This window comes from Centropristis striata, chromosome 2 (assembly GCF_030273125.1).
Source record: "Centropristis striata isolate RG_2023a ecotype Rhode Island chromosome 2, C.striata_1.0, whole genome shotgun sequence".
Classification (NCBI taxonomy): domain Eukaryota; kingdom Metazoa; phylum Chordata; class Actinopteri; order Perciformes; family Serranidae; genus Centropristis; species Centropristis striata.
In genome coordinates, this window is record NC_081518.1 from 23,407,621 (window position 1) to 23,415,513 (window position 7,893).

Consider the following 7,893-nt stretch of genomic DNA (forward strand, 5'->3'; position numbering starts at 1 on the left):
ACAATAACGTTCTTTTCACACTCTCTAATGTCACTTACATTAGAGAGTGTGAAAAGAATGTTATTTGAAGTAACGTCACCTACCTTCACTTACCACTTACCGTCTTTCACATTTTTACGTAACCCAGTAACGACGAATTTTTGGCATTTATGTGCAGTTGTTTCATTCTTAAACTATCTTTCATAAACCAAACCAGGAGCTTTGTAGCCTAAAGTGAACAATCGGTAGGCTTTTTCCATGCCAAAAGCGAACAAAAGTGATGTAACAAAACAGTGAGCAGCCAACAGTTTTACCTATTTGCAGTTAAACATACTAGAATGCAGAATAGAGCCCACTGACTGACTCTGTGACTGTTATTTTTACACTTCTACAAGTCTATAAGTCTATTTTTGTGATAGTTAGTGAAGCGTAATCTGCATGGAGAGCTGTCTTACAAATGTCCTGCTGTATGTGTGTTTTGAACCTATTAACCATCATTATATTACAGTTATTAAACTGACATAGCCCCAAATGGTGACATTACCTCATTGTTATACAACCTACAAACACATAGAAAATAGTATTAAAAATAATACTCTATTTCACTTAAACTATTGGGGCGGCTGTGGCTCAGTTGGTAGAGCGGGTTGCCCCCCCCCCGATCGGAGGGTTGGTGGTTTGATCCCTGACCATGGCAGCCTACATGTCGAAGTATCCTTGAGCAAGATACTGAACCCCAAATTGCTCCCGATGCTGCGTTCATCGGTGTGTGAATGAATTTCCAATGGTGGCAGGTGGCACCAGTGTGAGTGTGTGTGAATGAGCGTAGTGTGTAGTGTAAAGCACTTTGAGTGGTCGCAAAGCATCTAGAAAATCTGCTATATAAGTGCAGGTCCATTTACCGTTTTAAAAAAACTAATCCACATGCAGCCAGATAAAACATTTTACGACACAATGTGTTGGTGCTCATGGAAACACTCCCACTTTTGTCCATAGGGGGCGCCAAAATCGCCACAAAATGAAAGTACCTTATAGTTGCTTTAAGTTAGGATATCATCCTGCATTTTTCTTTTCTATATATGATTATGTTACCCTCCGTATACAGTATATGCTGGTATTCATTCTATTTACATGTAGCCTGGATCCTCTATTGAAGCTCCCTGACCCTGATATTCTGTTGTAGCCTTCATATAATAGCTGCTTGACTGCGTCCCTGAACATGGAGAGCAAAACAGCGAAGCAGAGCTCGAGTCTACCCTGAACTCTGACCGGCTCCCTGAATGTCTTTCACCCAGTGTCACCCTTAAGTGTCTTGATTTTCTGGCTTCATTTATCGGCTGCAGGCTTGTAACAGTTCCTCTCCACGCACACATAACTGCCCGTGTTCTCCCTGATTTACTCCTGCACGTGTCTCTAACTGTCTTTTAAAACAGACTCATCTCAAACACTCCCACCAGCCCGCCGCCAGTATTACCATGCAGGGTGCTAAAGAGGTCAAGCAGGGTTTAGTTTGTGACCCTCACTCTTATAGTCGGCAGTGTTCGGGGGCCGACTTCTGACCTCGAATACCACTGGTCCTCTCGGGTTCAAATGCAGACCGTGACCCAGCCGTTGAACTCCCAGAGGGGGGAGGAGAGGGGGAGACTACAGTACCTACTGCTTCTCCTGAGGCACTTTTATTACTCTGATTATCTGGGGAGTGAACAATAAAGGATGTAAGGCTTGTAATTGTGTCCTAATTCTGTGTTAAATATTAAGCGTGTGTCTGTCACTGATTTTCAGCATTTGAGTGTGAGAAAGGTATGAAGATTTGTTGCAGAGAAAGCGTGATCTGTGTTCAGTCTTAATGCACAAATTTCAATTTGCTAAATAATCTGTGTAAGCGTTTTTCTAGTTGACTTTATTACAATAAAGCAGTCTGTAGAACATGTAAACAATAAGAAAAGCCTGTCTACCATACATAATTATAACTAATTATTCAGTGATCTGTCGAGCATTTAATGTTAATTTGCTGCACCCTTTTTTTCCTTTTCTCTCTCTCTCTCTGTTTCACATTTTTGTTTAGTTGTCTGATTGTATATAATTTGAACCTTTTAATAAAGTTACAATTAAGGGAATTTTGCCCCTTAAAATGCTCAGACAGTAATCACCTGTCTGTTCTGCTTTTTCTCAGGAGTTAATCAGTCACGAAATTATATAATTTGTTTTCTCTGCCTTCCTCTATTTCTCGTCTTTTAGAAACAAAAGATGTTTTAGCACCTATTGTCAAGTGGATTTTCCCGATAAGATAACATAGGAATAAACTTTGGCTCATCTCAAGAGAATTAGACCCTTGGCAATTTATCGATCGCCAATCTTATTTGCTAATATTGGCCTATCACAGACATATTGGTATTTGTCAGTAATATAAAAGTATATTCATCAATAATAAATATGTTTTCCAATATGCAATATTCTACGGAACATATAATGAAGCAAACAATGTTTGATGTGATTTAGAAACTGAGTCATATAGACTAGGCATTTATTGTATTTTCATTTATTCTTTATTTAAACAACAGCAAGTGATGGCTACTGAATATATAAGTTTATTTAGCTCTTTTTTTATTTGAAATAGTCTTTACTCATAATTGTCAGAAGTTGACTGATACTGAATTTACTGTAAGATAAGAAATACTTTGTTGTCCAGCAGTGTAATTTGTCTTCACACAGCATACACACACAACACACACTTGCTGACAATACACATACACAAATAAAAAAACATGAATCATACACACATGCATACGCTCTACATAAAAGTGATTAAATTCAGGTGTTCAGTGTGAGAAGATGGTTACAGTACTGATGTTTATTTGCTTTTTATCTATATTTATTCTCTTATTTTCTCACTTTTCATTTGTAGAATTGGTTGATAATATAATACACTGTGTGTACATAATGTTTATTATAATGTTAAATATTATTAAATAAAGTTGTGTTTGCTTGAGAAAGCAGACTTCTGGGTAGTTGTGCATAGTCATATTTATGCAAAATCAGTGCACAGTCCGCATAGAATGGCTCTATTTTCATCCCAGCACCAAAGTTCATTATATCAGCTGCCATATTGGTAAAAGCAATGAATTCCTCTCTAAAATCGGTATGTGTCCTATATCGGTCAAGCTCTTAAATAAAACTGAAATATATAGTTCTGGTTCAGTAAAGTTTGGCAGATTTTCTGACCGTCTTCAACCATCTCAAATTCTCAAACAACAAAACAACTGTCTCATATTAAAGCTTCTTCCTCCTTTCGTTTTATGAAGCAGCCAGCAGAGAGTCGAGCAGCCACAGCACACAGAGATGCAATGTTCAGTCCCACCGGCTGCCACACACTTTATTACTATAATTAACTTCCATCGGCTGGGGTCTTCTCACTTTCATATCTGCAAGTATCTCCGGAGAGTCTGGGCAAAGCTTGGTGTGAACGCAGCAGGTTGCTCAGCATATTAATACTTTATTTATTCTAATTACGATGAATCTGTTTGGTGTCATTTTCAGGATTTGATGTGCTCTCAAGTTAGCTGTGACGCTCTGTCTCGCAGGTCTCATCAGCCTCGCCGGACTGCTTGGTCAGGTGATGAGTTAGTAAACAGAAGAGAAATAAGATGAAAACACAAGTGTGACAAAGCTTGTAATCTAGACTCTTCAACAAGAAGCTTACTGGGTTTCAACATTAAATGCCGTCTTCACCTAATTAAAATCATGAATTTGACTCCTTTTCTTTAGCAACTTGTGTAACACTTTCTTAAACTACAATAACTGATGATGGTTATACATTCTCCATTGTGACGTACCACAGATACATCTGTTCGTTATGTATATTCAGTTTCAGTTGTTGAACTTTGAAGGCACACTTTCATATAACTGGAAGACAGATGCGTAGGAGGAAATGTCCATGGAGAAGAGAAGAAAAAAATTCCGAACACTGCCCTCAAAAAAAGTTGCAAGTAAAAGGACAAAGTTTCACCCTTATCAGGTGAAGGTTTTGATGTATCAGGGTGTTTTTTTGCCTGATGAAGGTCTAAAGACTTAAACTTTGCACTTCAAAATGGATTTTTTACAAGTAAAAGCTCAGTGTTTGGGAATAATTTCTATCAGTATCGGTTAGAAACAGTTAATTTAATAACTGTTTGCTTGTTTAATTTGTGTTTAGTTTTGTGAATGTATGTGTAGTTTTAATTTTGGTTGACAGGCATTTAAAGGGATAGATTGGGGTTTTTAACGTGTGGTTGAACGAGGTTCGTATCCACAGTCAGTGTATTACCTGCAGTAGATGGTGGTCGGCATGCAACCAGTTTACAGAAGCAGACAGCAGGAGTACTGATGAAAGCTTAGGAATGTACTGCTGCAGCTGAATGCATTTAAGTCACCTAAAACATCAATATCAGTTTAAGAAAAAATGCCATATTTGTGAACATTTTCACTGCTTTACCATGCTTTCAGACAGCCCTAAGACGGGGAACTGAAGTTGTTCTGTATGCTCTCTTTAGAGCCTCCAGCCTCCATTGACAAAACCAGTAGTTTTACCTTGTGGAGTTCCTTTTTTACAGCTGCCTTAGTTGTTCAGTTTGTGTTATTGTGTGACTTTGGTGATTAAGAACTAACCCTTTAAAACACCAAAGTCACACAATATCACAAACAATTTAGCCAGTCAAGGCAGTGGTAAACCAGCCACTCCTGTGTTCTGCAAGGTAAAATTACTGTTTTTGTCAATGGAGTCTGGTGGCTTTGAAAAGTGCATTAGATAATGGCTTCATTGCATCCTTAAACAGGGCTGTAGGGTATATTATATAATATTATATATAATGCAAACACTTAAACTACACTTAAAATGATAGTGATTTTTTTTTATATTGACAAAACACGTTTTGCTGCTGCCACTGTCCACAGCTGTACATTGCTTAATTTCACTGCTGTTACTTCTGCCTGCTTCTCCAAACTGGGGGCGTGCCGACCAGCATCTTCTGTATGTAACACATTTCTGACTATGGATAACTACTTCATATAACCACATTACATCCCAAAAACATGCATCTCTGAAACGTCAGCTGTTTATGAAAAGCTTTGTGAACAACTTAACAACAGATTTGTTCATTTCTGTCTTAAATAGCTTTAAAAGACCAACAATTTATTCACAGCTTGCCAAAATCAGTACAAACTCCCCAAATTGGAGTTATGATAGCATTACTAAATTCCACAAAGGCTTTAATGGGAGCAAAGTCCGCTCCTACAGCTCCCCTCTGTCAGCTGTGAAACACACATCCTCTACATGTTTTCATTGGACGGCCCCGCTTCCTTAATCGCTCTTATTTTAACGACCCCGGTGTTGGCTCCATGAAGAATACGGAGCCACACTGAACATGAAGGCCACGTATGAGCTGATGACAACATGCAATCCTCTTTTTCCTTTCATAAAAATCCTGGGATTCATTTTCATTTTGCTTTTACTCGCATGCAAAAGATGGTAATCTTGACCCTTAGTCCTCTTCACTGTTATGACTTCCTACTCACAGCTCAATTACTTCTGCTTGGCACATGCACTCAAGCTTGTCTCTAGTGTCTAAGCTGCAGCTATTCCATGAATTTTAGTTCAATTTACCTTAAAATACTCATATCTGCACCAACTTTGAATAATGAGAGTGGCACAGACCAACTGGAAAATGTTTTGTCAGTCTTAAATCCTGCTTTTATTCAATTAGAATTGAACAGAAAATCAATTAAATTACCACTTGGCAGAGGAACAATTTATTTTGGCATCAGTTTGTGCTGTAATTGAAAATTAAGTACATCTTTTATCAAGAGCAAGTCTCAGAAGACTTTATAAAGAGGAAAAAAAACTGCACGTGTTTGGTTATTGAACAGTCAGAAGGCAAACTGAAAATACCATGTTGTACAGACAAACAGCACTTTATAAAAAGCTGAATTTGAGGAAGGAAATGAAAACTCCCAAGACAATTTCAGCTTATGCACAATACATATACATGTTCATTTTTGTACAAGTGATTGGCATCAACAATGCAAACAAAATCTGCATCTCCATGCAACACTGACATCTTTAAAGGGCAATTTAGGCAGATTTGATTTTCACTGTGATGTATTATTGATCTCAGGCTAATCTGATCACCAACTAAGTTGTACATGATCACATCTGCATAGAGAATGTCCAAAAATAATCATGTGCATTTAAAACCCAAAACCTTCACTGTCTTGACAGAAGTCTTCTGATTGAGGATTGAACGATGGCGCCATCTTCTGTTTCTCACCTGGAAGTGCAAGACCTGATTAAGGTCTTCAATTTATTTCTGTTCCATTAGCTCAGTTATTAGGAAAGTTAATCTAATTCACTGTCTTATCTTTTTCTTCAGCTGGGGACTCCTTTAAGAGATTAAATATATCAGGGAATCCCTCGTGTATGTCCCTTTAAATAATTTGATATGATAATTTGATATTTTTATGTATTACTTTATTATTTGTATGTCCCTTGAAATAATTTGATACATACATACATATATATATATATATATATATATATATATATATATATATATATATATATATATATATATATATATATAAACTTCAATTTTAATTAACTAACTTTAATTAGGCCTATATGAGACAGACCAACACAGGATAAATGTATTAGAAATATATTAAACATATTTTATTATCACTAATAACTAAAATAACTGTGAAAATTAAATTTGCTTTATTGTAGCATGAAGAGGCAGATTTTGCTTGCACCATTAGCACACAGTTTTAAGTTAAGATCCCAAAGTTGACAAATATGCCTCCCATATCAGACTGAATTTTGGGAAAATGTCCATAAAATAACTATGAATATTTCCTTTTGATATATGGCGCATTCATAATAATAATACATTCATTTAAATGTAAAAACATCATGCACACAAATCATGTTGCATCACAGTAAGAGGGTTGGGGGTTTGAACCAGCTCAGGGGTCCTCTGTGCGGAGTCTGCATGTTGTGGGTTTCTCCGGCTTCCTCTCACAGACCAAACACATGCAGGGTAATTTGCTGTTGTAAAGATAACTCCAAATTGCCCTAAAGGTGTGAATGTGAGTGTGAGCGGTTGTCTGTCAGCTGAAACTGACTCTAGTTAGGATCAGTAGATACTGATAATGAATGAATGAATAAATGAAGTGGAGTCAGCAGAATTGAAGCAGTATTTTCCACTTTAAACTCCTTGAATTTCAGTTGGTTTGTTAGCTGACTGTTTAACTGTAAACCAATTAAATGGTATTATATTTAAAGTACAGTCAGTATTGGATTGCCTCTTAAGAATCCCTCGAGTCCAGGATGGATTTCAGATGCAGAAATTCACATCATTTTTGGGATCATTATAAGTTATAACTCTAATGTCTGAATTTCAAATTTAGCACTGAAAACTGAGCTGCCAGTTGTTGATCATAATATGAGATGACAGTTTTCTGCAAGCATGAAAACATTAGAAAGTTCTGACTGTTTAAACAGATGTCGCAATTGATTTTCACTTATGATTCCAAAGCATATTTTCCCAGAAGACATGTATTTTTGTTTTAAAAAATCATTTAAAGTCTGGTTTGTTTAAAATCAAACTTGTGTGTGATGAATTTATTATGACCATGATATGCCTCGTTTTCTTTAGTGAATATGCATGTTTTTTTTCTTCTAACCAAAGCAAACCTTGATATTTCTGTGCATTTCCACAGGGACACGAGCTTAATAAAATATTTTCACTGTTGAATAATGCAGGCAGCATCAGGAAACGCCTGTAGGCGTGAGTAAAACAACAGCCCAATGAAAATTACTTTTGCATTTCCAGGAAGGAGTGAAGAAAAAAATTATCAAAATGTTAAAAATGACCACGAATA